At 55.9% G+C, this 27,938-nt stretch overlaps 1 protein-coding gene across 4 annotated transcripts in view; it reads left to right on the top strand.

Moving 5' to 3' along the window:
- RAI1 (retinoic acid induced 1) overlaps positions 1–27,938 on the top strand; it is a 130,652-nt gene that overhangs the window by 37,172 nt on the left and 65,542 nt on the right. For 2 of the 4 annotated variants that reach the window (XM_024234355.3, XM_024234357.3), the window contains exon 2: positions 5,100–5,234. The exons of 1 other annotated variant lie outside the window; for it this stretch is intronic. The gene's annotated coding sequence lies outside the window, so the exon portion shown is untranslated. Of the gene's footprint in view, positions 1–2,500; positions 2,594–5,099; positions 5,235–27,938 lie in introns of those variants that run through there. One more of the 4 variants, XM_063718048.1, reaches the window with a different exon arrangement.

Here is a 27,938-nt window from a genome sequence, read left to right as displayed (position 1 = left end):
GCTGAGGAGGGGCAGGATTCCTTCCTGAGGCATTTGCTCTCCCACCAGCCCCACTAGCATGAATGGCAGATCCCAGCAGCTGCATCCATCCTTGCAAGTTGCTCAGGCAAGATACATCAGCGAATCCTGCTAACCCTGCCTTCATAATAAATCCAAAATCTGACCCCTTCTCATCAGCCCCACCCTGGCCAGGCCTCATCATTGCCCACCTGGACTAGTGCAGGATGCAGGCTTCTGTGCTCCTGCCCTGGCCCCACATCTGCCCTCTTCACAGGGAGAAACTGTGACCACCCAAGGGAGAGCATGTCCCATCCCTGCTCAAAACACTGCAGAAGCGCCTCATCTCGTTCAGTCTAAGAGCCAAAGTCCCTACAATGGTGTGTGTGCAAGCCCCTGTAGGTGTGGCCCCCCATCCTCTCTGCCTACATCTCTTTCCGCTCACTCCCCTCAAGCCACACTAGCCTCTTGGCCATTCCTCGAAAATCCCAGGCTGGCTGCTGCCTCAGGGCCTTTGCACTTGTTCTTCCTTCTGCCTGCACAGCTTTGCCCCCAGACAGCTGCATGCCTCACTACCTTCGTGTGTCAAGCGTGTTCTCAAATGCTCTTAAGTATGAGCTCTGACCACTCAGTGTAGAAAAACAGCCCCTGCAGATGCTCCCAGCCCACTTCCTTGGCTTTATTTATTTTTCCATAGCACGCTTCACCTAAGGTAACATACTACATCATTTACTTATTCATTCTGTTTCTTGTCTGTCAAGACTAGAATGAAAGCTTTGTCTCATTCCTTGCTCTGAATCCTCAACACATAGAATGGAGCCTGGCATCTAGTAGGTGCTCAGTAAATATGTACCAAGCCAATGGATGCATACTTCTGCCACCTTCAAGTTACGTGACTGGGAGCAAGTGCATTTCCTGGACCTCAGTGATCCAGTCTCTGAAATGAGGCTGACTGATGGGGCGGGGGGAGATACATAGAGATTTGAAGTTGCTGCCCCACTACTCAATAAACATGTGGAATAGATGTTAAAACCTGGCCCACATCTGACCTCAGGCCTGCAGGCTTCCAGCGTGAGGCTTACCAGACCAGGGCTGAGCTTGAATGTGACTTCTGGGTCTTAGTGTACCAGCCTGGCCTGATGGGCCTCCCCGTCCCTTGTTTCCGCCTGGGTGTCCCTGGTGGCCTGTCAGCGAGCCTTGTCCTTGGCTGGCTCCATTGCCTGCATTCCCTAGGACCCTGCTTAGAGTCCCCAGCCCTCTACCCACCCTGCCTCTCTGGTCAACAGCTCCTGTTTACTATTTAGCTCTGGAATGGCGTCTGGACACACACTTGCATGAAAGCAGCTATTGAGATAGTGCTTGGCAAACAAAAGGGCTGACCTGTCCAGACCTAGGTTCTCCAGAACACAGCCTCACCTCACCAGGAATGACTGGGCCCTTTAAAACCTGTCAGCACCCCTACCATCCCAGCGAGGAGGGAGGATCCTGATTCCCCTGGGGCAGACTCTTAGTGAAAGGTGAAATCAGAACCTAGGGAGCAGGAAGCCTGCCAGCCAGGGAGGCTCCTCTGCTGGTGTTCCAGCAACATTTGTGGGTGCTGGGTGCTGGTTGCTGGCACCATGATCCCATGGAATCCTGCCAGTAGGGTCTGATGGAGTAAGCAAGGCTTTGGGGTCCATGCACACTTAGGTTTGAATTGTGAGGTTGCCACTCCATTCTGCTGCACTGCCACACGCCATGCACTGTGCTTGGTGGAGGTGAGCAAGGAATCTTGAAATTGAGAGTCAGATGGGATCCGATTGTGTTGCTGTGGTCTTGGCAAGTTCTTTGCAGGCTCTCAGCCTGGGTTTCTCCTCTAGGGGATGGTCAGATCCTGACCTTGGGGTACTGTCTTGTGACTCTCCATGATACCACTTGTGGAAGGGCCCTGGCCAGGTCAGGGTTTCCATCACCCTCTGGCAGATGTGAATGGCAGCCCTGCTGAATCAAGACCCCTCCGTACCACTGCCCCAGGAGCTCCAGGGAGTCCCCAGGGAGCCCGGGAACAAGAGAGGCCCCTGGAACAAATGACAGGCTCTGCCCTTTTTTGAGACAAGCCACCCACTACCATCCCATCCCTCTATACCCATCCCCAGAATCTGGAACCTGTGAAGGGTACTCACTGAGCGACCTGGAATCTGTGAAGGGTACTCACTGAGCGACCTCAGGTGAGTCTTCGGACATGTCCTGGCCCTGATGTTCTCCATCCTCCACCCCACCCCCATTTTATCCAGGGGAACTGTTGGCTCAAAGAAGAGAAAACTTGGGCTTGGTCAGGCTCATGGGAGGAGGGCTTGGTTTAACTTCATTCTTCCATGTATTCACTCACTCATTCATTGAACAAGTGCTTATGGAATGTACACAAGGAACCATTCCAAATACGGAAGATACACCAAGGAACAAACAGACAAAAATACCTACCAGATAACATAAATATGTAAATTACGTGGTATATTAGAAGGTGGGGAACAGCATTCCAGGCAGATGGATCAACAAGTGCAAAGGTCCTAAGGTGAGAGTGTGCCTGCTGAATTCAGGAACTGCAAGGGGCAATGTGGTGAGTGGGGCAACAGGCTGGGACTGAGGGCAGGAGTTGGTGGGGACCTGATTGTGTCGGCTGTCATCAGCCACCTGGGGGACTTTTCTCCTCCTCATCACTCAAACTGAGGAGGGGAGGGAAGACATTCCAGCCAGGTTGGTGATCCCCAGTGGGCATTTGAGTTTTTCCATTGCCACCTTAATGGTATACACAATGCACATCTCCTGGTTCACCCAGCAGCCTCAGGGTTGAGCGACCCTGGTCCCCAAGACAGATATTGAAGACAGAGACTAAACAGCCTGACATTTTAAATACGGGGAGCCCAGAGTGGGGTGGGGCTGCCCAGGACCTTAGGGATTCATTTCTGGTAGGGAGGGCTGCTACCAGGCTTCAGGGAATGCCAGAAAAAAGGTGCCCGAGGCCCACCTGGCATGTAATGATGGGCAGGGTTGGGTGTAGGATGTATAGAGACTTTAGTATGGGCAGGGTGGGGGTTTAGTAGGTGGAGAGGGGAGATTGGGATGTCACTGAGCAGCAAAACCCAAGTGTGACAGGTGGTCGGTGTGCTCCTGCCAGAGCAGAGGGGCCTGAGTAGGAGGAAGTGGAGGTGGAGGCCGAGAAGAATGAGACAGACTCACTGGCCAGCTGGAGAAAGTGGTGGGACGAGCCAGGGCTGACACATCTGTGTGACCCCTGGTGCAGTAAATCCGGTAGATGGATGGATAGAAAGGTGGGTGGATGCAGTGACGGATGGATGGATGAATGAATGAATGCGTGGGCGGTGAGCGGCCGGGAGAGGGGCGGGCCAGCTGAGCGCTCAATCACAGCCCCCGGGCTCGGCGCCGCCAGCCGCACTCAGAACCCCCCTCACCGCGGCCCTGCCCTGGGGCGCGTAATTACGTGCCCCCAGGGCTCTGGAGCGGCTGCTGGGACTACAGCGAAGAGGGGCCCGCGCCACCTCTGCCAGGCTCCAGGCGCCGGCCCTTGAGCGCGCTCCCCTCGGCCGCCGGGAAACCTAGAGGCGCGGTTTGGCCCCAGGGTCCCCGGTCCCGCTCTTCTTTGTCTCGGCCTAGTTCTCGGCTGCCTCCGGGCCGCGACCCACCTCTCCTGGCGGTCCTTGCCGCGTGCTTCTGTGCTGCCCCAGAATCATCGAGTCTCAGTTCTCGCTGCCTTCCCGGCCAGTAGGCGTCTCCCCCAGCTGGGTAGGGTCCCCCAAACCCTGTGCTTCTAGGACCGCGGGGCCGGCAAGTGGCAGGATCTCCAAGCTGCGTCTCTGATGCGGCGAGGGGAGGCGCGCGATGAAGGCCCCCCTCTTCTCCGCCTTCTCTCTACGCCCCACCGCTACTACACGTCGCGCTGCGCCGCGACCCCGGCGCTGCCTGTTCGCGCCTTAAGCGGCTCTTCTGCCGCGGTGCAATCCCCGACGCCAGGAGGACTAACCCCCACCCGCCAGGCCTCAGACCCCACGCAGATCCAGCCACACACGCAACTGCCTGCAGATACCCACCACAGCCCTTTTCGTTAACCCAAAGCCCCGCACAGGCGCACTGCCCCTACATGCGCAGCCCCACGGCCCCACACACCCACAAGCCCACTCGCAAACAGGCCCACATGGCCACACAACTGCCTTCCGGACACTCAGCCCCACGCAGGCACAATCCCATATACACACAACCGCACACAGGCGCAATCCCACCCACGCAGTACCTCACGGAGTCACACAACCCCCCTATAAACAATCGCACAGACACAACCCCACGCAGCGCCGCATCATTCAGTCAAGCTGAGACCCAGAAACACATTCACTAGCTTGTATCCAGACACCCCCCAAGCCCCGTGACATTCACTCGTAGGACAGACCAGAAATATACAGCCACATTGATACACACACGGACCTAAACGCACAGCCAAGACCTCACCCGCAGGCTCGTAAGTCACTGGAAAAATATTAAAGCGTTCCCTCCCTCCCCTCCTCTATCTTTGATATACACACGCCCGCGCGCGCGCGCACACTCTTACACTCACACCCCCCGTCCCTAAGCGCGTCGGAGCCTCGCCGCCGGTGACCCCGAGGCCCCGCGGTGAGAGCCAAGGGAGCGTCTCCCCGGCGCCCCCTCCTCCCGCTCCCTTTCCGAGCTCATCACTCGCTCCCCCGCCCGCCTCCTCCTTCCCTGCCCCCTCCTCCTCCTCCCTTCCCCCGCGTCTGGGGCGCGGGCTGCGCGCAGCCAAGCCCCCTCGTCGCGCGCCCCTCCCCGCGCGCGCCCCGCGCCAGCACCGCGCTTACCGAGTGGATGCGGCCACGGGGCCGTCTCTAATTACCTCCTGTCCCCCGGCAGCCTGTGAATAATGGCTACTGAGGGCGCTCGCAGGGGCTGCTAAGAAGGAAACGCGGGGCGCGAGAGGCGCGGGGCGCGAGAGGCGCGGCGCGCGCGGGAGCGCGAGGGAAAGGAGCGAGCCTGGGGCCGCTGCGAGCGGCTGGCGAGAGAAAGGGATCGTGCGAGCGCTCACATTTGTTTCTCCCAAGGATCTCGTCTGGCCACCGCGTTCTGGAAGAGGCGAGAGGCAGAGCGTGCGCGAGAGGAGGAGAGAGACGGCAGGGGAAAGGGAAACGGCGAGACGCGCAGCGCCGGCGCCCGGGAGACCCAGGAGGAGCCCGCAGGTATTGTTGGCGGCGGAGCTTTGTGTCTTCGGCGGGCCGCTGTGGGCGCCAGGGCTCCCCGAGCCCCCGGCCCGCCGCCGCGCGCAGACCTGCCCCGAGCCCGGGGCTGCAGGCTGGGGTCGCCGCCGGCCGCGGACACCCCTCCCGCGGCGCCAGGATCTTGGCTGGAGTTGCGGATTTGCCTGTTAGGGGGTTTTCCACGCTGGTTGAGGGAATCGGTCTCAGAAGAAGGAATTTCTTTCTTTCCTTTTTTTTTTTTTTTTTTTTTTGGCTGCTTTTGGCCGCAGTTTGGTTGTGCTGGGGATTCCCCCCTCCCCTTTCCTCCACAAAGCATTGGTGAGCGGTCTTGACGACTGTGGTATTGGCGGAAGGCATGGGGCTGAGATGGCGGGGCTGGTGGCCGTGGATGGGGAGGCGAGAGATGCCAGAGAAGGAAGGAGTTTTGTTCAAGTTCGCAATCTGCGCCCCGAAGCTGGTCGGACCGGGGAGGGCGATCCTGCTCCGGGCAACCGGTGGGAAACTTCCCGGGAGCGCGGCCTCCCTGGGGACTCGGCGCCCCTGACGCCTCCGGGCGCTTCCTCGGGCCGCTGCGGCCCCTCCTCGCCGCCCGCCAGCGCTTAAGGTCGCGCTCTCCCCACCCCCGCCTTCCTCCCTTCGCCGGCGGCTTCCGGATCTGGACAGAGCTGCAGGAGCGGCTTCAAACACTTCCCCTGGAGACCCCTCCCCACTCCTCGCACGAGAGCCTGCCCAGTGGCCCCCCTGCCCTGCGCCCCAGTCTCACGCGCGGTCGAGTGGCCAGGCTGACAATGAAATCTCGCACCTCTGCCGTGGGGGAGTGGGGTGGGGAGGAGGTCCCTCCTGGGGTTGCTGACCCTGGGCCTCGGGCAGGGGGAGGGGGCTCCTGGGGGAGGGGCTTGTTTTGGTTAGAGACGTCGACTTGGGATGGCGCTGGGGCAGGGAGGGGGCTGGGGGGTGGGCGCGGCGAAGGCGGCGGGCTTGGGTTCGCGGCCAGGGGTCGTGGATGGCAGCCCCTCTTGGGTTTGGTGATTGGCTGGTGACTTCAGGCACGTCGAGGGCCCCTCCAACCTCAGCCTCCTCCCCTCTGGTACAATGCGGGCTGAAAGAGGTGATCCCGAGGGTGCTGTGCTTGTGTGACGAAGTGTTTGTCTCCTGCGATCCTCAGCAGACGCTGCTCCGGTGACCCGGAGATCCGGACGCCTCGCCCCCTCCCTCAGGGCCGGGAGGAGGGGAGGATGAAGGAGGAGGAGAGTGGTGGGAACTTCTCCTTTCCCATTGAGGCCATGGGAAGGGAATGCTAGCCCAGAAAATTTCTGGGGACCGCAGTTCTGAGGCGGGGACTCAATCCAAGGGGGGACCACTGGGGTCAGAGGCTTCCCGGCACGCAGAAGCCCCCAGATTCTTTTGCTCCATCAGGGGATGCAGAGGAAGGGGAGAGGTGGAAGAGCGAAGGGCTAGCTGGACTGGCGTTGGGGGAGTGGAGAGCCCGTGGAAATCAGCCTTAATTGGATTCCCAGGCAAGCAGGCAGGCTATCAAGGTGCCCCCTCCCCTTTTTCTTCCTGGGGTAGAGAGCCAGGTCCAGAGACACGAAGCTGGCAACCCAGGCAGGGGAAGGCAATTCCTCTCTCTACTTAAAAAGAGAATTCCTGGGGGAGAGGGGAGGCACCTTTTGAGAGGGAGGGGGGCAGCTAGACTGTGTTCAGACTGTTCTGTCTCTTGGTCCAGGAATAGAAAGAGTTAACCCTCCCCCAGAAATTTGTCAGCCCCCACACAGCAGGGAAACATTGTTGGACCCTCTGACATGCTAACAGCATGACACTGGCTGACTGAAGCTAGCAGATTCTAGACCCTGGACTACCCCTTCAAAGCCCGACAGGACTTGGCTGGGTGGTGCCTTGTTCAGGGACCTTGTGGGAGTCGGAAATCAGAGCCCAGAGAGGGTCAGGCAGCAAGGCAGTGGCCTTGTGGCCCGGAGGGAAGAGGGGTTACAAGCCAGGGCCATCGGAAACTGGAAGGGAAGTCGCCATGGGTCTGGGGTAGAGGGAAGGGAGAGGCCCTTCTACCCTTTGCCCAGGCTCCTGAGCAGGCCTTTGCCCTGCTCCCCACCCTTCCCACACATCCACTCGGCTGCAGGCCTGGCCATTAAGGGTGGGTATCTGACCCATAGGTTGGACCATGAGACCCTAGTGGGTGAGGGAGGCCTGGGTGAGGCTCTGGGAGGCAGGACTGAAACCAGCAGGGATTCACTGCTGCTCATGCCCCATGGCACAACCCCCTTATTTGTGGGGCTGCCTTCCCTTCCCCAGACCTCGAGTTTCTGTTTTCAAGAACCTTTTTCTTCCTATCTTCCTTAGAGCCCCCAGGGCCTAGCACACAGCAGACACTCACAGTGTCCTGTATTTGTCCAGCTAAACAGAGTGAATGAATCAGTGATGAATGAATGAAAAGGGAAAGTTTCTCAATTGGAAGCATCTAGCCTTTGTGGTTTTTTTTAAACCTTTTTGAAATATATATTGTAAAATAGCGTTCACAGAAAAGCTGAAAAAAAAAAAAAAAAGAAAAAGAAGGTTATTGACAGTCTTAGAGGGCTCTGACAATGTTAGTATTTTGATGTAGTTCTTCCCAGTCCTTTTCGACTCGGTGGTTGGTTTGTTTTTTAAAGACTTTGTCGTCATTCTCTATATTCAGATGTATATCCTGCTTGCTTTGCCGGCATAATGTGAGCCTTTTCCTGTTTTGTAACCAATGCTTCATAAACACCATGGTTAATGTCTTCAGGCTTTTCCAATCAAGTGGATGTACCATAATTTACTTAATATTCCCCTTTTGTCCAACATTCTGGATGTTCCTGATGAATGATGTAGTGGATATATTTTATATAGAGAGCTTTTCTTGATATTTAAAATGATTTGCTCAAAATGCCGCTGCTGATGCCGAAGGCTCCGACTGCCTGCAGTGGGAGAAACGGCTTCTCTAGTTTTCCCTGGATAAATGGGACACTTTTTCCTTCCCCACAATCTAGAACCTTCCATCAGAGCCGAAAAGAGCCTTGGCAATGAATCACCTATCTGACCTCCCTCCTTTGACAGAAGAAGAAGCCAGAGCCCAGAGAGGGGAAGCGAGTCCCAAGGTCACACAGCAGTTGCTGGGCTATGCAGCAGCGAAGACCCAGCTACTGATTTGCCATGTTGGTTTTCGCATCTGAAAAGATTCCTGAGGTCTTTAAGGCCGACCCTCCCCATTTCACAGACGGGGGTACTGAGACCCCAAGCTTACCCCTGGTGCCACCAGCTGGAGCCCCAGACAGGCGTCTCGGCCCTCCTGGGCCACCCCCGACTGGGTGTGTTCACAGGATCTGGCAACTACAGGCTCCCTGTTGCCCACCCCACCTACCCACCACAGCTCCCCTTCCTCTTTGCCATCCCATTCTCCAGACAAAAAGCTGAGGATCCAAAGCAGATGCAGTGAGGGGGTGGGACTGTAGGTCTCTGGGGACCCTAGTGGTTGCGTCCCTGCCCCATGCCTCAGTTTACTTGTCAGAGACCTAACGTTGGATCTGTTCAGGAGCAGAGGCAGGTGTTGGCACAGATATGAGGTGTGAAGGAGTGGTGTGGGGGATGGGGTGCACCTTGAAATCTCTCTCTGGCCCGAGATTCACCCCAGGAGACCCCCTGGGGAGAAGGGAAGGAGAAAGAGGGGGAAGAAGGAGTGGAAGCACCAGGAGACCCCCTGGGGAGAAGGGAAGGAGAGAGGGGGAAGAAGGAGTGGAAGCACCAGGAGACCCCCTGGGGAGAAGGGAAGGAGAGAGGGGGGAAGAAGGAGTGGAAGCACCAGGAGACCCCCTGGGGAGAAGGGAAGGAGAGAGGGGGAAGAAGGAGTGGAAGCACCAGGAGACCCCCTGGGGAGAAGGGAAGGAGAGAGGGGGAAGAAGGAGTGGAAGCACCAGGAGACCCCCTGGGGAGAAGGGAAGGAGAGAGGGGGAAGAAGGAGTGGAAGCACCAGGAGACCCCCTGGGGAGAAGGGAAGGAGAGAGAGGGAAGAAGGAGTGGAAGCACCAGGAGACCCCCTGGGGAGAAGGGAAGGAGAGAGAGGGGGAAGAAGGAGTGGAAGCACCAGGAGACCCCCTGGGGAGAAGGGAAGGAGAGAGAGGGAAGAAGGAGTGGAAGCAGAGACAGTAGGAGAGAAAGCAAGGGATTAGAAAAGTGGGAAGGGAGTTGTAAGGAAGAAAATGGGGGGAGGATAAACGAGGAAAAGAGAAAAAAGATGTAAGTGAAATGAAGAAAAAGAGAGAAAGCCCCCTCATCTTCTTGAGGGTCTCAGGGGGCACCCGGGGAAGTGGCTGGGTGGCATTTCTCCCAGTGGGGGTGTCTAGCTGGCCATCTGGGTGGGCTGTGCAGGGCCTGGTGGAACAGCTGTTTGGGGGCCAGAGGTGGGAAGCTCTGGCCATGTGGGTGTCAAGGAGGCAAGGCCTAGGGGTGGTGACTTCTCTATTTCAGTAGGTCCCTCATGGGGCAGGTGGCAGGGCACCCCAGGGGAGAGGCTTAGGGGTGCTTGTGGGGGACAGGGTAATTGTGGCTCTGATTCCCCATCAGAGGACAGGGACTTTCTGCCCCCTTCCCTGCAGCACACCAACCATCCAGGTTGAGAGAAACCTGCTGTGAGTGTGAGCATTTGGACATTTCTGCGGTGTGTCTCTGTGCTTGGATGTGCCCCCATGGACATGTGCATCTGTGTGTGCACGTCTGTTTGTGCATGTCTGTGTGTGTGGTGTGCCTGTGCCCAGGGTACCCAGGGTGCCTCTCTTTTTGTGGTGTGTTTGTGTATGTGTGCACATTTGTGTGCCTCCGATCCTGCTTGTGTATTTCTTAAGGGGTTTGTGTGCCTTCCAGCTTGGGCATGTGTTGTGCATGCGTGCCTCTGTGTGTGTGTGTGTCCGTCCCTGTGTGTGTCCCCTCTGTGGTGTCAGTCTCTGATCCTATTTGTGCATTTCTGGGGATAAGGGAGGGTGCCCCCAAGCTCAGTCGTGTGTGTGCGCACGCGTGCATGTGTGTGCATGTCTGTGTATGAGCACACTGTTTCCTCCTAATGGCCCCAGGAGGGATCCAGGCATCAGGCTTTTGTGCTGCTTCAAGGTTGTGGCTGGGTGGGCAAAGTGGGGGAAGGCCTTCGACAGGGAGGGGTGGGGTTGAGGGAGGCAAAAGAAAATCTTAAAAGACCGTCTTCCCTCTGGTCTCCAAGGAGATCAGGCTGTGAAATGATCCGCACGTTAATTAAAAACGATTATATCCTGATTGAGCCATTCCTGCTCACATCCCCCAGCCAGGGAGAGGAAGAGGCTGAGAGCAGAGGATGCAAAATGGGGTAGGGTCCAATGGCAGGGCACAGCCAGGTGGAGCCACAGCCCACGGAGGGGAGCACAGGCTGGGGGAGTCAAGTGGGAAGGTGTTTAGGGGCACGTGCCCAAGTCTGATTGGAGCTTCTCCTTTGAATTTTAGGGACTCTTCCGGTGGTGGTCTCTGAGATCCCGGGAGTGGGTGGCAGCCACCCAGCCCCATGGATCTCCACTCATATGCCAGGCACTGAGCTTGTTGTTTGCACAGATCCTGCAAGTCAGCGCTTGTGGTTCCAGTTTTACAGAGAAGTGACGTGCTTGAGGTCATGCAGCCAGGAGTTGGGAACCCCAGATTGGACCCAGTCCTCTGACCCCAAGGCGCAGATGCCCTTCATAGCTCCTAGCTGCCCCCAGATTCCCACCATGAGCCCCTACCTCTGCAGGACCCCTGGGATGCTGGGGCCTACCATGACAAGACCTTCTCCATGGCACCCCTGAGGTGGTTCCTTTCTGAGGTCCGAGCAGCACAGGGCTGGGGAGCTGCGATGTCCATTCACGTGGGGAGCTGGATGACTCACTAGCCTGGAGCAGCCCTGGGCTGACTCAGGTCACCTCTGCCAACCTGGGCAAGGCCTGCCTCTCCCCACCTCGCTCCTCCCCAACACCGGCTCATGGTTCCGCAGCAGACCAGCCACAGGTGCCCCGTGAGGCTCAAGACACTGTATCCACACTGCTGGGTACCTGTGCCACGTCTTTTCTGGAAGGAGTCTGGGCCTGGTCACGATGGGCCTTGCCTGGTTATCTGTCTGCTGTAAGCCTTGTAAGGACTACGGTGGTAGAAAGGAGTAGTAGTAACAATAAACCAGGCGACCCTCCACCTCCACCCCAGCATCAGGTGTTGCGGGGTTCACAAGCGTGGCAGATCTCAGCATTTGTGGGACCTGCCTGCTGCCATACCTCTGCCCACTCCCACCCACCCATGTGCCACCTCTGTGTTCCCTGAGCCCAGCTTCTCCAAGAGGAGGAGACCCACTGTGGCTTGGCCACACCCAGAAGCAAGTGAGATCGCTGGCCATGAGCGGGGGCTTTTTCTGCTTCTTTGAGCCTCAGTTTCCCCTTTGTATGATGGGGATCATAGCTTTTTCCGGAGAGGACTGACAAGAGAGTAAGGAAAACCAGGTCAAGTTTGTTCAAGTGCCTGGCAGCCCTGGAATGCACACAGAGCCCCATTTGTGCATTTGTGCACCTGTCCATCCGTTCAGGGCACTTGTGTGTTGCCACATGCCTTGGGTTTGCTGGCTTCTGGGGAGGGACACACACTGTCACATTTCAGTGCTTTCTAGGAGACACTCTGGGGCTCAAGTGACTGTCATCTCAGCATGAGCCTCTAGGGGGCAAAGATGCTCATTGGACCCACCTGAGGCTATGTTAGCAAAGGTAGAGTGGGAGAAGGGAGAGATGTTTCTGCTGGGGTAGGTCCTAGTGAGATTTGCTGAACCTGGTCCCACATCTTAGCAGAAGCCAGAAACAGTATCATGAGGCATCAGAGGGGCGGGCAGAACAGGAAGTCAGCATCCACCTGTTCCCCAAGGCAGAACTGGGAGAGAGGCAGGCAGATGTTCACTCATTCCACAAAAAGCCTTTTGCACTGAAGCAGGCAGAGAGACCCTGCCTGCGCTGGGTCATCCCTGCAAGATGCCACTTTTCAGGAGAACAGTTTTTGTGATGTTGGTATCTGCCTTCCTGCTAAATATCCCCTTCCTGCCCTTCCCAGGGCCTGAAATGCTTCCGTTAGTCACTGCCGAGGTCAGAGCATGGAAGGCCCTGATTAAAATGCAAACATGTTACTTGGAGGAGTGATCAGAAGATGAACACATGTTTGCATAATGCAGAGGCCACCCACCCCTAGGCCCCACAGGGCCAGCAGGCAGTGCTGATGGGGTTGTGGTGGCTGCCTGGCCCTCATGGGGCGCGGTAGCTCGGCTCTGCCAGGGCAGCCCATGGGGATGCAGCCCATGGCGCCTGTTGCCCACTGTCTCAGGAACAGGATTCAGATGTTGACATGATACTTCCTGGTCTGTACATGTTGTCACCTAATTCAGCAGCGCCCCTACAACCAGATTTAGACCTGGGGCCACTAGTGCAGCCTCCTGGCTTCATTGCTGCTGCCCAGTGATCACTATGACCATCCTGCAATACAAGTGGGGCAGGGATGGCAAAGCTGGGGCTCCCAGAGGGGAGCTCCTCTGCCCAAGTCTAGGCCAGTGAGGCCCTGCCAAGGCTGGGGTGTCACATGAGGTGCTGTCACCAGACTGGGGGACCGAGGCACAAGATGAGACTTTGTTGGCCCAGGAGGGTAGGCTGGAGTAGGCCTTTCCAAGGGTGGCACGGGGCAGAGAGGCAGAGAAGCTTTGCCGGTGCCACTCTTCTATGGGTGTCCCAGCCACAGGGGCCTTACTTCGGGCCCACTCGCAGCCTGGGACCTTGGGCTAGAGTCCCTGAGTGGCCGAGAGAGAGCCCTTTCTAGGCAGCAGGGCAGGTGATGCCCAAGGAGGCAGGCTCTGCAGGAGCTGGGAACTGCCAGAGCGCCAGGCATGGTGCCAGCCTGGTATGCTTCTCATACCCACCCAGCCCTTGGTAGCCCTCCTAGAGGAGAGGACGTGGGAGCAGAGGGGCCATACACATAGGGTATCGGGACCAGCCTGAACCAGGTCAGCCTGACCCTGCACTTGGGGTGCCCGGCGGCCAGGCCTGTCCTGCACATCTGATTCATGCCTCATTTACAGGCTGTGTTTCATTCCCTTCAGTCCTTCCACAGTGTCTGCTGATGGCCCCAAGGTTCTGGCCCAGATGCCCTGGCGAAGGCACCCAAAGGGACAGGGGCTGGGTCTCCAAGGGGAAGCATTTTGCTGCAGAAGGAAGGGTGTTGGCTGCAGGACACAGCATGCCAGAGGCCTGGGGATGTGGGTGGCGAGCAGGTGGGATTGGGGAGGCGGAGGCAGGGACTGAGGCCAAAAAGGAGTCTGGGCCTTGACTGCTTGAAGGGTTTTATCTTGAAGGCAGTGGAAAAAGACGGGTGCTCTGGGCAGTGAGCACGGCTGGAGCAAAGTCTTGGCAGTGGGAACACACAGGGACAATGAGGAGAGGCTCAAGAGGATCAGAAGAGGACCCAGGTGGGGCCTCAGTTTCCTCCCTGAGAACTCCTGAGTCCTCTGGGGTGTGGGCTGGATGAGAGCAGCTTCCCTCCTCCTGGAGCTGCTGTGCAGGCCTGGAATGCTGGTCTAGAGGGAAGCAGGGACCTGACCATCTCCCCAAGCTCTTGCCTAAGCCCAGAGCAGCTCGGCCTAGCCCTGCATCCCCTGTGAGCTGAGCGCTGGGAGGGACTGTTCAGTCTCGATTGAGAAGTAGGTGATGGTCCTGGGGGACTGATAATTAAAGCTCAGCAGATTATAATTCCCTGAAAGAAAGCTCAGCACAGAGAGGGAGGAACAGTGCCCAGAGCCTTGGCGCAGGCTGGAGGAGGATCGCTGGGGAGGTGGTGGTGGTGGGGATAAGAATGATACCTGGAACCATCGTGTTCAGAGCTTCCTCTTGGTGAGGCCTCCTAGGTGCCCAGCCCTGGGCACTTTGCTGTTTCCAGTCTTCAGACCCTCCTTGCCAGTGAAAGGTTCCTGCCATCCCCATTTTACAGATGAAGAAACTGAGGCTTGGAAAGGTCTGGCAACTGCGGTTTAAGGCCCATGGCTGGTAAGAAGTGAGCCTGCGGCTGAACCCTGGGCTGTGTTGGGAGTGTTGGCCTCCTTACTGAGAAGAAGGCACTGCTTAACTCAGACAGAGGCTGTCTGATGGCAGAGTCCCGGGCAGGCCACAGGCCTGAAGTAGGAACAGGTTGGGGCAGGGAAGACCTTAGTACCCCTCAGGACACTCCCCATGTTTGTGGCCTTCTGTCTGGGGGAGGGGGATGGGATCAAGGGTCACACTGTGGTGACTGGATCTGCCGTTCACTTAGTCACCTGTTGTGTGATGCCAGGCAGGTGACGTCCTTCCTTGGGTATCTCCTCTATAAAGGGCTTGTGTTCTTCTGGGGTTTGCAGGCTTCTTTAAGAATCTCTTCCTCCCTCATTCATCCTACAGGTCCCAACTGAGCCTGTTCTCATGCCAGGAGCTCCTGGCACACTCCTCTCATCACCTGCCGGAGCTGGGCTCTATTATCATCCCCATTTGACAGAAGAGCACACCAAGGTCCAGAGGCTACTGCTGTCTGGCAGTCAGCCTTCTCCTCACCAGTTAAACCTGCTTCGTGCAGTGCTGCTGCCCAGCTTGTTGCTCCTGCCTGTCCCCTTGGCCCTGCCTGGAAGACCCTCACTCTCCCATGCCCCGTGCAGAGCCTGCCACCTCCTCTACCATCTCTTCCACAGAGAGGTCAGGGCTTGAGCACACAGGCCAGAGGTTGTCCTCTGGCAATGCCCCCAGGTGGGCGCTGTTTGGCCAGCCCAGGCTTTTAAAAATAACATTGGATTTCACATAAAAATTCTACATTTTGCTTCCCTGAAAAAAAAATCAGGTCGGCATTGCAGGGCCACACACCCACAGGGCACTATTGGCAGAGCTGCCACGAGGCTGCCACCTTCTGAGTCACCTGGTTCCCTGTAGTTCCCACTCATGTGCCAGCTGGGCCCTGGCACTCTGGAGCTTGCCACCCTGCTTAGACCTGGGTTCCTGCCCTGGCATCCTGGCTTTCCCTGATCCGAGGCAGATTATATCTTTGAAGCTCATCTAGTAAATGTCAAAACTGAGAAACTGATTCCAAACTGGGTCTTAGTGTTTTCTGAGAATTCTCCAGGCCAGAAAGAAAAAGAAAGGGTGCACCAGGTGCGGGGCACTGCGTGAGGAAAGATAAGGAGGTGTGAAAGGACGCAGAACGCTTGGGGAATAATACCATGTTCTCCTTGCCTGTTAAGTACTTGGTTGGCAATGCCTGAATGCTAACACCAATCAGATTCTGCTTGTTCTATAAGATGATTCATTCATTCCAGGCATTCAGATGACCCTCACAGCATCCCTGATATAGCACCATTGTGGGTGCTTTTATTCTCATTTTCAGCAGATGAGAACACTGGATCTCAGGGAAGTGACATGGCATGCCCCAGGTCCCAGTAAGGGCAGGACCCTGACAAGAATTCCGACTCCTGACTCCCAGTCCAGTGCTCGTTCTCTCTAAGACACTGGAAAAATTGGCTCTTAGGTGGGCTTCTTTCTCTGGTGCATTTTTTAAAATGCTCCTTTAGTTAATATGCGGGAGGGATTTCCATGTTCTCGTACATAACCTTTTGCTGAAGTGACAACGTGCGATAAAAGGGTCCCAGGAGAGCCAGTGTAATTTGGGCTGTGAGGGACAGAGAATACCAATGCAGAAGCCTCTGCAGAAGACCTGGCTGCTCCTGGGGGCTGGGAGACCCGGGGCTCCCTCACCACCCAATGCAAAGGTCTGGCCATCTTGGGCCCTGGGACCACGTGTATGTTCTGATTCGTCTTCCACTGCTTGGTTTATTTTTCTCACGTTTTTGGGTGAGGATCTTGGTTCCTAGAGGAGGGAGGTCTAGGCAGAGAGAAAATGAGCATCCGGGACAGGGGGAGGGATTGAGGAGGATGCGTGAGGGCAGACGTGGAAGCCTTGTTTCTAGTCAAGCACTGGCTAGTTGGAAGGTATCAGACAAAGGGGTCCACATAGAAGGCAAACTGAAGGGCATGTTCAAGTGCTGTTCACGCCTGCCTTTAGCCCCCAACGACCAAAAAAGGGGCTTGGCATAGCGAGACCCTCTCTCTACAATTTTTTTTTTTTAATTTAGCCAGGCATGGTGGTGGGTGCCTGTGGTCCCAGCTACTCCAGAAGCTAAGGTGGGAGGGACACCTGAGCCCGGGAGGTCAAGGCTGCCGTGAGCCAAGATTGTACCACTTCACTCCAGCCTGGGTGACAGAGCGAGACCTTGTCTCAAAAAAATAAAAAGTTGGGGGGATGTTAAGGAGGTTCCAGTTAATTGTGGCTGATTCTAAATTGGAAGGCCTAACAAATGGTACTTATCCTCCTGTGGGAGCAGACCAGAGCTAACCAAGGCTGCTGGGAATGGGGGTCATGGAGACAGAGCCCCTTTTCCCTGCCACCTACCTGAAGGCTCCAAGAACTTCCACTGCAGAGGTGTCAGGGACAGACCTGGTGCAGACCAGTGGGCCCACACCTGCTTTCCTATGTGTGGGTCAGAACGTGTAGGTGTAATACATGCCTGCCTGCGTGTCTGCGTGTGAGCTCCTTGGACACACACAGGGGCACATGTCTGTGCCTGCATGTTTGTACATCTAAGTGTGTGCATATCTGTGTGTTCTGACACCAGCTTGCGACGCCAGCTCACCCTCCACAAAGCTATTTCCAGGCCCCATTCCCCAAGAACAGCCATCCCCCTCTCCTTTCCCGCCTGACATGGGGCAGGGAGGAGAGAATCTGTTTGAAATCTCAACAGGACATGGGCTTTGCACCTCCAGAGAGCAGGACTTGCTTGTGTGGACAGAGGTGACATAGAAAGGTTTCAGTTTCATCCAAAGAGAAACTTTCTTTTTTTTTTTTTTGAGACGGAGTCTTGCTCTGTCGCCTAAGCTGGAGTGCAATGGCGTGATCTCAGCTCACTGCAACCTCTGCCTCCCGGGTTCAAGCAATTGTCCTGCCTCAGCCTCCCGAGTAGCTGGGATTACAGGCTCCCACCACCACGCCCAGCTAATATTTTGTATTTTTAGTAGAGATGGGGTTTCACCATGTTGGTCAGGCTGGTCTTGAACTCCTGACCTCAGGTGATCCACCCGCCTCGGCCTCCCAAAGTCCTAGGATTATAGATGTGAGCCACAACGCCCAGCCTTTTGTTTTGTTTTGTTTTGTTTTTTCTTTTGAGATGGGGTTTCGCTCTTGTTACCCAGGCTGGAGTGCAGTGGCACGATCTTGGCTCACTGCAATCTCCACCTCCTGGGTTCAAGTGATTCTCCTGCCTCAGCCACCCAAGTAGCTGGGACTACAGGCATGCGCCACCACGCCCGGCTAATTTTTTTAATATTTTTAGTAGAGTCGGGGTTTCACCATGTTGGTCAGGCTGGTCTCAAACTCCTGACCTCAAGTGATCCACCTGCCTCAGCCTCCCAAAGTGCTGGGATTACAGGCGTGAGCCACCGTGCCCAGCCCAAAGACACACTTCCTGTCATTCAGAAGTGATTTAGAAGTGGCCTGGGCTGCTCCAGGAGGTAGTGAGTGCCCCATCTTAGGTGGGTAGGTGTGCAAGCAGATGCCCAACCTGTGCCTTCCTCTCTTTTGTGGTACCTTCTAAGCGCAAAGTGCCTAGGGCTGTGTATCTCCTGACGGCAGTTCTGAGGTGGCCCTATCTTGCCAACCCAGCCTGGTTGGAGGGACTGACAGGGCTTCTGCCCCTAGGTGTCCCCTGAACTTGGCTCACAAAAGGCCTGAGGAATGTAGGGGACTGTGATTGTGTGTGTGGTGTGTGATGTGTGACAGTGGACTTGTTTGTGTATCTGTGTTATGTGTGTGCATCTGTGTATGGTGTGTGTACTTGCGTGGGTGGGGCTTCAAGGGTTGAGTGTGGATATCCATGTTGTGAGTATGCATTGTGCATGGCCCTCGAGGATGGGGGGACATTTCTGGGCTGTGTGGGTATTGACTGTGAACTGTATGTGCAGTTGGGCCAGTGGAGGTGTTTGTGGCTAGAACGTGTCTGGAGGGAGCTGTGCTGAGACCCCCACCACCTCTGTCCTGGTTCATTCTTTCCCACCTGAGGCTCCTCTCATGGCCCCTGCCCCCAGGTCAGACCTGGGAGGCTCTCAGTCATTCCAAACCCTGACCATTCATGCTCTCCCTCCCAGAGACCTTGGCACCTGCCAGCACTGCTCTTGACTTTGTCCTTGCTCTGGGATAAGAGCAGGCCCAGCAGATGGCTGAGAGGTCCCAAGGAACAGAGGAACAGGCGGGGAGGAGGCCCAGTCACTGCTTAGCTTCTCTGTAGGAGATATAGAAGGAAGTGGATCTTTGTGTTTCTGCAGCATCTGGACCAGATGGAGAGACCTTTCTGGAGATGCCATGCACACTTCCAGATATGAGCTGGAACATTTCCAGATATGGAATGTTTTTAGAAATGAGACATGGTGTTTCTGGAGACAGGATGAGGACGTTTCTAGAGAAGAGATGAAAAGCATTTCTGGAGGAGGGGCATTTCTGAAGATGAAATGAGAGCATTTCTGGAGATGGGAGAGGGCATTTTTGAGGAGTAAAGATGAGGCTTTTCTGGATTCCAAGCATTGCTAGAGATGGAACATTTCTGGAAATGGAATCTTTCTAGAGAGAAACTAGAATACTTCTGGAAGTGGTGTGTTTTTGAAGATGATGCTGGAGTATTTCTGGAAATAAAATAGGGCACTTCTGAAGATGAGGTATTTTTGGAGCTGAGATGCAACATCTCTGGAGATGGGATGTGGCATTTCTGGAAGTGGAACATTCTTGGAGTTAGGGTGGAGCCTCAGTAGACCACTGGCATTTCTGGAGATGGATTACATTTGAAGATGAGGGGGAATATTTCTGGAGATAAGATGGAGCATTTCTAGAAATGGAACATTTTGGAGCTGGGGAATTTCTGGGTTAAAATGAAGCATTTCTGGGGAAGAAACAGGTCATTCTCAGAGAAGGGACTTTTTTGGATTGAGGATGGGACATTTCTAGGGAAGGAGTTTTCTGAAGATGAGGGGGTCATAGCTCAGCCTGGCTGTTTCAAGGCCACTTGAGGAGGCAATAGGGGAGGGTCTCAGGGGCCCAGAGACCCCACCTGTGGTCCTTGTTTTACATATGGCCGGAGGGAGGGTCTTGCCCAGACTCACTCCTGCTGAGCTGCAGAGCGGGCTTCTGAGGAACCTTTCCAGAATGCAGCCTTTGCCACCACCCCCCCAACCCCTGGCCTGTGCTGGAATCCTACCGGAAGGAGGCCAGAGCTGCCCACTCTTACTCTTGGGGTCCCTACCTGCTTCTGGTGGGGTCCTGGCAGCCTCTAGGCTCACCATAGGGATTGGCAGTGACTGAATGGTTAAATTTAATTTAATTCAATTTTGTCAAGCCAGCTGAGGCTTGCTCCCCAGCCCCCTCTGCCAGAAGCCTGCATCTTTCCCCCAGTTCCCTGCCCCATATCTCCCTACCGTGGGGATACCTGAGGCTGGCCTTATTGCAGCAGACAGATGGAGGGGGGCTACAAGGCTGAACATGGGCAAGGGTCCAGGGCCCTTCTCGGGCTCAGCCTGATTTCAGGGCGGGGGTCCCCAGCCACCTCTGCCTACTCCAGAGAAGCAGATATTGAGGCCTGTCACCACTTGAGCAGGCCTGGAACCCAGGAGTAATTATTTCTCTTCCTTAATTGAAATTTCAGCCTCAGTGATCCAGCCTCAGAAGTGTAAGGCAGGCACAGAGACCCTGCCCCTGATGGGGGGAGGGGGCGCCCCCCACCCTGGCCCCAGAAGGAGGGAGGCAGTGCCATCCCATGGGGCAAGTGGCTTCACATGCTGGTGGTGGGCGTGAGGTGGACAGCTGCTGGTCAAGGAGGCAGGGTCAAGGGGGCCATGGGCTCAGGCCAGTATGGCAGCTGCCATGGGAAGGTTGGGCCTCTCCCCCTGACCCCTGACAGAGGAAGGTGAGGGGGTTGATCTAGGCTAGGGTAGCATGAGGGAGTGAGTACCAGGAGACTACTGCCTCCTCCCACATCTGGCGGGTGCTGAGGGGTGGGCTGGGGTGGGTGAGGGGCTGCAGTGCGAGTGGGGCGGGCTGGCTGGCGGCAGGCCCAGTTCCTGGTTCAGGGCTGGGTGAGGCGGCTGGCCTGGCGGGGCCGGGTGGGGTGGGCAGGAGGGTGCAGCTGAGGAGCCTGTTTTCCCGGCTGCTGCGGTCAGGCTGGGAGGAGCCTCCGCCACCTGGGTGGTCCCTGCTGCCCCACACGGCCTTGGGCCTGGCCTGTCTGCGGGTGAAGGCGGGGGCAGAGGACTCCAGGGACCAGCAGGAAACTGGGAGAAGCCATGGGCTTGAAATGAGCCTGGGGCTCACCCCTATGTGAGCTTCTCAAGGTGGCTCTGAGGTGCTGGGGTAAACGTAGCAACTGCCAGCTTGCAGCTGTGTGTGTCTGGACTCAGGCAACCCAGGCGCCACGCAGGAAGCTGCTGTACTCACCGGACCCTGACGGGCTGCAGAGGGCCAGAGAGTCTACTTGTGGGCCCTTCTGGGTCTCAGTCATCTCCATCTGGGGAATGGGTTGACTTGGTAGGAGTCTTCAGGCCTGCATTACCTTCAAAGGGCTCAGTGCTGCAAGTATGGGCTGTCCTCCCTGTTTTTATAAATACACGGGCCCCAGCCTTACCCAGACAGCCCAGCATGCTGCCCGTAGTATCCTGGGGAAGGACAGCAGCTGTCATCAGTGTTATTTCTGAGGTGTGTTTTCCTGGCACCCAGGAAATTTCTATCAGTGGGAACAGCCTGCCCAGGGCCTCCTCCACCCCTGGGGAAGACAAGTTGTATGACAAGGGAGACAGAGGCAATTGAAAGTGAAGAACGGGAGTGAGGACGCCTCCTCTGTGCATATTGCTCACACACTGGGGCAGCCACGTGCCCAGTAAAAGCTCTCTTGAAAACCGTGGAGATAGGAGCCAAGCTCTGCAAGGCCCTGACTAGCTCACCTGACCCCTGGCATCTAGAAGCTCACAGCCTATTCTTGGTGGAGGTGTGGCTATGGCTGCCCTCCAAGGAGGGGAAGACAGAGATGGCTGGACAGGATGGAACAAGCCAGCCCCCAGGAGCTGGGGAAGCGAAGGTGGGTGCAAATGAAAATGCACAATCCCATTTGCAGTCCATTTGCTTAGCAGCCCTGACTGGGAGGGAGAGAAAGAAGAGGGCAGAGCAGGGAGAGATGGGGAGGGATAAGGGTGCAGAGAGAGAATCTGGCAGCCAGGGGTCAGGGAGCCTGTGGCCATAGGGCCTGGGATGCCTGCTGCTTACTGGGGCTGTGGCCCCTCCTGCCTTCCAGAACTAGGAAAGCTTTGCTCTGTCTCAGCTCCAGACACTGCATCCCCACCACACATTCCAGCACCTGCCTGCTTCCCCTGACCTCTGGCTGCCCCACAGACCCCATCCCTACCTCCACTCCTTGGGGATTTTGAGGCCTTACGCCACCACTCCACTCTGAGCAGGCTCAGTCTCCCTGTGTTGGTGGTGGTGTGGGGTGGTGAGAGTGGTCCTGGAGCAGTGGGAGCTACCCAGAGGCCACCTGAGGTGGGTCCTAGGCACCAGTCCAGCCGGCCAGTGGGCCACGGGGGCTGACCTTGTCGCCTTGGGCCCAGATGGAGGGCAGCGGTGCTCGGCCCTTCCCCCAAGCACGTAGAGCTGCCGAGCTGACATGACTCACCGCGTGGCAGCTCCCTCTCCCCACTGGGAGGGGGGATGGAAGCCTCCAGATGCCGCAGCCCCACCCTGAGGGAATCACAGGCCAGGCTGAGCCCTTCCAAAGTGGGGATAGCTGGGGATCAGACATCAGCGTCCATTGAAGCGGGTGTTCACCCGCATGGGGTAAGCCCTGTGCCTGGGGCTCTGGGCTTAGTGCCCAGCTAGGGCCTTGGGAGACCCTTGGACTTCTCTGTGCTCAGGGGGAAAGGAGCTATGCAGCCTCTAGGGGTCCTGCCTGCCCCAAGCTGTGCTGGTGGTCCAGGCCTCCTTTGGGGAGGACCCTGGCCAGGGGTCCCTAGCTCCTCCTCTGTCATCCAGAGAACCCTTACGTCCCAGGGGCTGGTGGTGTTCCTCTTCCTCGGAAACACTACCTGGAAGGCTGGAACCCCAACACAGCCACCTCTGGAGAGTTGGGGGTCACCCATCTCTTCTTTGCTCCCCACCCACCTTGGTGGAAGTGGTTCGTCTGCTCTGAGCCCTAAAGAGGACCAGGTGGGAAAGAGGCCTGATGCCGTGCTGGGGGCTTCGAATAGATACAGGCACTTCTATAAGGTTGCTGTGTAGGGCAAGAAAACCAGCTCAGAGAGTGAACGAATTTGCCCCAGGCCACGTGGCCATCAGGTGGCCTGGCTGGGGTTTGAACCTGTCTTCTCAGAGCAAAGCTGACTTGGCTGCACCTCCCTGGACTTCAGCTTTCAGGGAGGGAGGTCCAGGCAGCAGGAGCCTGGGGGACAATGCTGTTTTTTTATATTGATTTTTGTATTGACCCCCACCCTGTTGCCCACCCCAGCAGGCCCCAGGACAGATCCCGTTTTGGTTTTCGCCAGAACAAAGCAGGCTCTGCTAGACCTGCCAAAGCAGATACTTCCTCAGAGCAGGTGAAAGGAAACTCAATCTCGTCTTTTGTTACTCAAGGAGGGAGTGAGGGAATGGCTTTGCCCTTGAACAGGGAGGCCGTGGGCGGGTGGGAGGGGTGGGTGAGGACGTGTGGGGAGAGGGCAGGGGCACACATACCTGAGCCGAGACACCACCCCCGCCCGCCGTCAGAGCATCCGGAGTGTGGTGACCATGTTAGTATTCAGCACACGCGCACACACACACACACACTCATGTGCGCACGCACACATGCACGCTCACACTCACACACTTAAGCGCACACGTACACGCACGCCTTTCTTTTCCGTCTCTCCCCACCACCCTCCTAAGTCCCCTCTAAACCAGGAAGGTAGCATCTGACCAGCAGAGAAAAAAAGAGAGAGAAAGGAAAAGAGAAAAAGAGAGATTAGTGGGAAGAAAATCCGATTCTGGAGTTACCTTAGTTACCAGCTCCTAATGACTCGCAGGGCGGGCTCGGCCACCTTCCTGAGCAGGGGGACCCTCCCTCCCGGGCCCCTCCATCACCCCATTAATAAGACGGGGCCCTTGTTCATGAGTTCTGCCACAGAAAGGGAAGAATCAAGGACTTTTCAATAAGAGAGAACTCCCTGGGTGGTTTTGAATAGTTGCTTTTTGTGTGGCAGTGCGGGACTCGTCCTCGGCTCTCTGCCCTGGCCGCCTCCCTCAGCCGGCTCTGTCTGGAACCGCCTGCTCCTGGGTCTCCAGATGGATGAGCTTGTTTCTCCGGGAGCTCAATCCTTTATTGTTCCTGCCTTTCCCCTCCTGACACCCTCAGCTTAGCAGAGGCCACAGGCAGCCTTTGCGTCTCAGGAAAGCAAGAGAATCCCCGAGGTGGTTCTAAAAAGGCTTAAAGCCCGGGAGTGGGGCTCAGCGTGAAGGAAACAAAAGCACACTCCCCACATCCAGGGTGCTGGGCCTGTCGGCCAGGGCCAAGCTCACGGCCGTTGCTTTGGTGCCAGTGGAAGGGGAATGAATGGAGGAGAGACTGGGTGAGGGAGATGGTGATAAAACAGGAGGGAGATGGGTAAATCCGTTTTATCAGACGCTGCGTATCTTAGGAAAGCACATTTCAGCTCTTTTGGCTTTTGGCAAGCTGGTCCTACCCTTTAATTTTCTAATAAAAAGGAATTACGTTTGCTGAAAAGGCAGTAACCAGCTTCATGTCAGTGTCTCTTGTGGAGACCATAATTCCCGTCTTGGGTGCCTGCCGGCTCTGGGGTAGGAGGTGGGCTTCTGTGGCCACGGGTGATGATATTCAGGAGTCAAGGGGCAGGGATGTCAGGGCCCACAGCAGATGCCAGGCAGTGCCACATGGCTTTGCCCTGCTTGCCCCACCCTGGCCTGTCCACTCCCAGCCCAGCCTCTGATCATGGTTCCAGGCTCACCACAGACAGGGCTGGCAGAGGCTCCCAAGACACACAATAGACACTTAATGAATATTTGTGGAATGAATGAAGGAATTCTTACTGCCGAGGCCTGAGGTAGCAGGCAAGTTGCTCAGAGGGTCAGATCTTGGTTTGAATGAATGAATGAATGAATAAAGGAATGAATGTTCTCCAGAGTCTGAAACTATCTATCTGGAACGACTAACCTCCAACCAACCCCACTCTCCCTAAGCTCTGGCACTGAATTCACTGGAAACTTTGCCAAAAATAATATCCCCTCTGCTTTTAATAAATAATATGCACTCATTGTTTTAAAAGAGAGAGAGAGACAGAAGTGCGTGAAGTCGGAAGTTCATGTCCATGCTGTCCCACATCTGAGTCCCCCAGAGCCAAGGGTGGGCACCTTTAGAAGGTCCTTTAGACCTTCCTCCAGGCTCTGGGAATCCCCTGCATTTCTTATCTGGTTTGGAGGTCCTTGCACACGTACTGTTCTACAACCCTGTGGGGCCCCTCGGCCATCCCTGTCCCCAGTGAGATCTGGATGTGGTTCAGACCTCCCTGGGCTGCAGAGTGTCCCTGCCTGCTCTCCAACCTGGGAACAGGAACCAGGTATTTATGTAAGTCTCTGTGGGGTGAATGTAGGAAAACATTTTTGCTATTACAACTCCATTCCAGTCCCTGATTTATTGATTTTTGAGACAGGGTCTCGCTCTGCAGCCCAGGCTGGAGTGCAGTGACATGATCACAGCTCACTGTAGCCTCAACCTCCTAGGCTCAAACTATCCTTCCACCTTAGCCTCCCGAGTAGTTGGGACTACAGTCACATGCCAACACACCCGGCTAATTTTTATTTAATTTTTTGGTAGAGGTGGGGTCTCACTATGTTGCCCAGGCTGGTCTCCAACTCCTGGGTTCATGTGATCCTCTTGCCTTGGCCTCCCAGAGTGCCTCCCAATGGGCTCACACCCCAGCCCCAGTTTTAAACAAGATCCTGAAGGCAGAACACTCACCATGGGCAGGCACTTGATAAATGGTAGCCTTTGTGATTTGGGAGGAATCTGTACCCAGTTCTATGCTTGGTTCCACATCCTAAGCATTGCTTGTGCCATACTATATGCCAGGCCCCCAGGGCGCAGGAACACACAGTTCCGGAGGGGTGTGGAGGCCCCTGAGCGGCAGCGTCCGGGAGCCCAGTCGCTGCCCCTGCCCACAGCAGCCCATCACTGCTGGTATCCAGCCTCCTTCAGACTGGTGTATGCCACTGGAAACGCTAGGACATGTGGGTGGCAGACCCCACACATGTGGTTTCTCTGGGGCTGCCTCCTGACCCCAGTGGGCAGGCGCCAGGTCTCTGAAGCTCAGCTGGCAAATGTGGGAGCAGCCCAGGATTTGGTAGGTTGGGCACGGGCACTGCTCCTGTCCTAGGACCTGACTTAATCTCAGTCCTTGGAAGTGGCCTGGGAATCTGAATTTTTACTAGCCCCTTGGCTGCCATGGATCCCCTCCAGGGTCAGGAACTGGCATGAGGCATAGGAGGGCCAAGGACATCTTTTAGGCTGCATGGGGCCCGGATCCACTCTGCAGCCCCTGGCTGGGCAGTAGGAGAGCAGGCAGGCTCAGGGCAGGGAGGGGAGCTAAAAGAGAATGGAGGGGAAACCAGCAGGAGCTCTGTCTGCCCGGTTCTGGTTTGGGCTGTGAGACAGTCACTGCATTTTTTTGCACAGTTCTGGCTACATAGTATTTAAGAGGCTTTGCCTACAGACCTGAGTGACTGTGTGAATGGTGGCACTGGTGCATACGGGGACACCTGAGGAGGAACAGATTTGGGACTTGTCCACCTAGGACTCCCTGTGGGATTGCCAGTATCACCACTCTTTGTCATTAATTCCCAGCTTGCCTGGGGGAGGCTAGGGGGGTAGCATGGGGTTCCCCTAGGGTTCAAACACCAGCCCATCTGCCCTGGGTGGCCCTTCCCTGCTAAGAGCCTCAGTCTGCTGTTCTGTAAAGTGGGTCCAGCCATTTCTGTACCCTCAGGGTGGCCATGAGGGTCAGTAGCCAGAAAGGCAAGGCCCCACACAGAACTGGTTCACAGAAATAGCAGGCAGTTTGTCAGGGGCAGCCTTGGTGTGGTTTTCATTCAAAATCATTTTTTAATTCCAAAAGAAAGGAAATGGTTGTAAATAAAGAAGAGAAGGCTGGGCACGGTGGCTCACGCCTGTAATTCCAGCACTTTGGGAGGCTGAGGCGGGCAGATCACGAGGTCAGGAGTTCGAGACCAGCCTGACCAACATGGTGAAACCCTGTCTTACTAAAAATACAAAAATTAGCCAGGCATGATGGTGCACACCTGTAATCCCAGCTACTCAGGAGGCTGAGGCAGGAGAATCTCTTGAACGCGGGAGGTGGAGGTTGCAGTGAGCCGAGATTATGCCACTGCACTCCAGCCTGGGTGACAGAGTGAGACTCCGTCTCAAAAAAAAAAAAAAAAGGAAAACTGTAGAGGCACATAAACAGGTCAGAGTTCCTGTCTAGGCTTCCCTAGAGGTCTTTACTTTTACTAGTGTAATCTGAGTCTTTGACTCTGTTTGTGGGCATTTACACACACAATTAAATCTTTACTGTGTACCTACTGTGTGCTGAACCCCGAGGATTTCGAGAAGCATCAGACCTTGAGCCCTGCTGTTAGGGGCTCTCACAGTCCTGGTGGGGAGACTGACCCCTAAGCTGATAAATGACCCCTCCATGGGGAGTGGGCCTGTAAAGTGATGATGGAAGAGGGTCCATAAAGGAGGGAACTAACTGTGGGCTGGCAGGATAGGGAAGGGGGATCGGGGAACCTTGAAGGGGCATGGAGTGTGAACTGGGACTCCACAGAGATCACAAGTTTTTAGGTAGAAGAAAGGAGAGGGAAAATCTTGGAAGAGCATATTCTAAGGAAAGGGAGGTATTTGGGATGTGCTGACTTTGGGGTCCCTGTGGGATGGCCAGGATCAACCCACTGCAGGGAGCCACCAAGGGGGTCTGGATCTTGGATGCCAGGCCATGGAGTTTCTGTTTTATTCTCTAAGTCAGGGAGCCATTGAAGGCTTTTTTGTGGTTTGTTTTTTTTTTTTTTTTTTTTTTTTGAGACAGGGTCTGTTGCCCAGGCTGGAGTGCAGTGGCACGATCTCGGCTCACCGCAACCTCAGCCTCCTGAGTAGCTGGGATTACAGGCACGTGCCACCACGCCTGGCTAATTTTTGTATTTTTTGGTAAAGACAGGGTTTCACCATGTTGGCCAGGCTGGTCTCGAACTCCTGACCTCAGGTGATCCGCCTGCCTTGGCTTCCCAGAGCGCTGGATTACAGGCATGACCAACCACACCCAGCCCTGAAGGCTTTTAAGCAGGGAGGTAAGTGACCTGGTCCAGCATGTGTTTTTAAAAACTTTCTTTCTCCAGCAGAGCTTACAGAAGGGTGAGCAGGGAGTACCCAGGGAGGCTTGTGTGGAGTCCAGGCCAGGCAGGGACAGTGGCCAGTGGGTGGAGGAAGCCACGAGGATGTGGCTGGAAGAGAGGGGC

This window comes from Pongo abelii, chromosome 19 (genome assembly GCF_028885655.2).
Source record: "Pongo abelii isolate AG06213 chromosome 19, NHGRI_mPonAbe1-v2.0_pri, whole genome shotgun sequence".
NCBI classification, from domain to species: domain Eukaryota; kingdom Metazoa; phylum Chordata; class Mammalia; order Primates; family Hominidae; genus Pongo; species Pongo abelii.
Note: the sequence above shows the minus strand (reverse complement) of the source record. Positions and strands in the feature narration are given on the sequence as shown.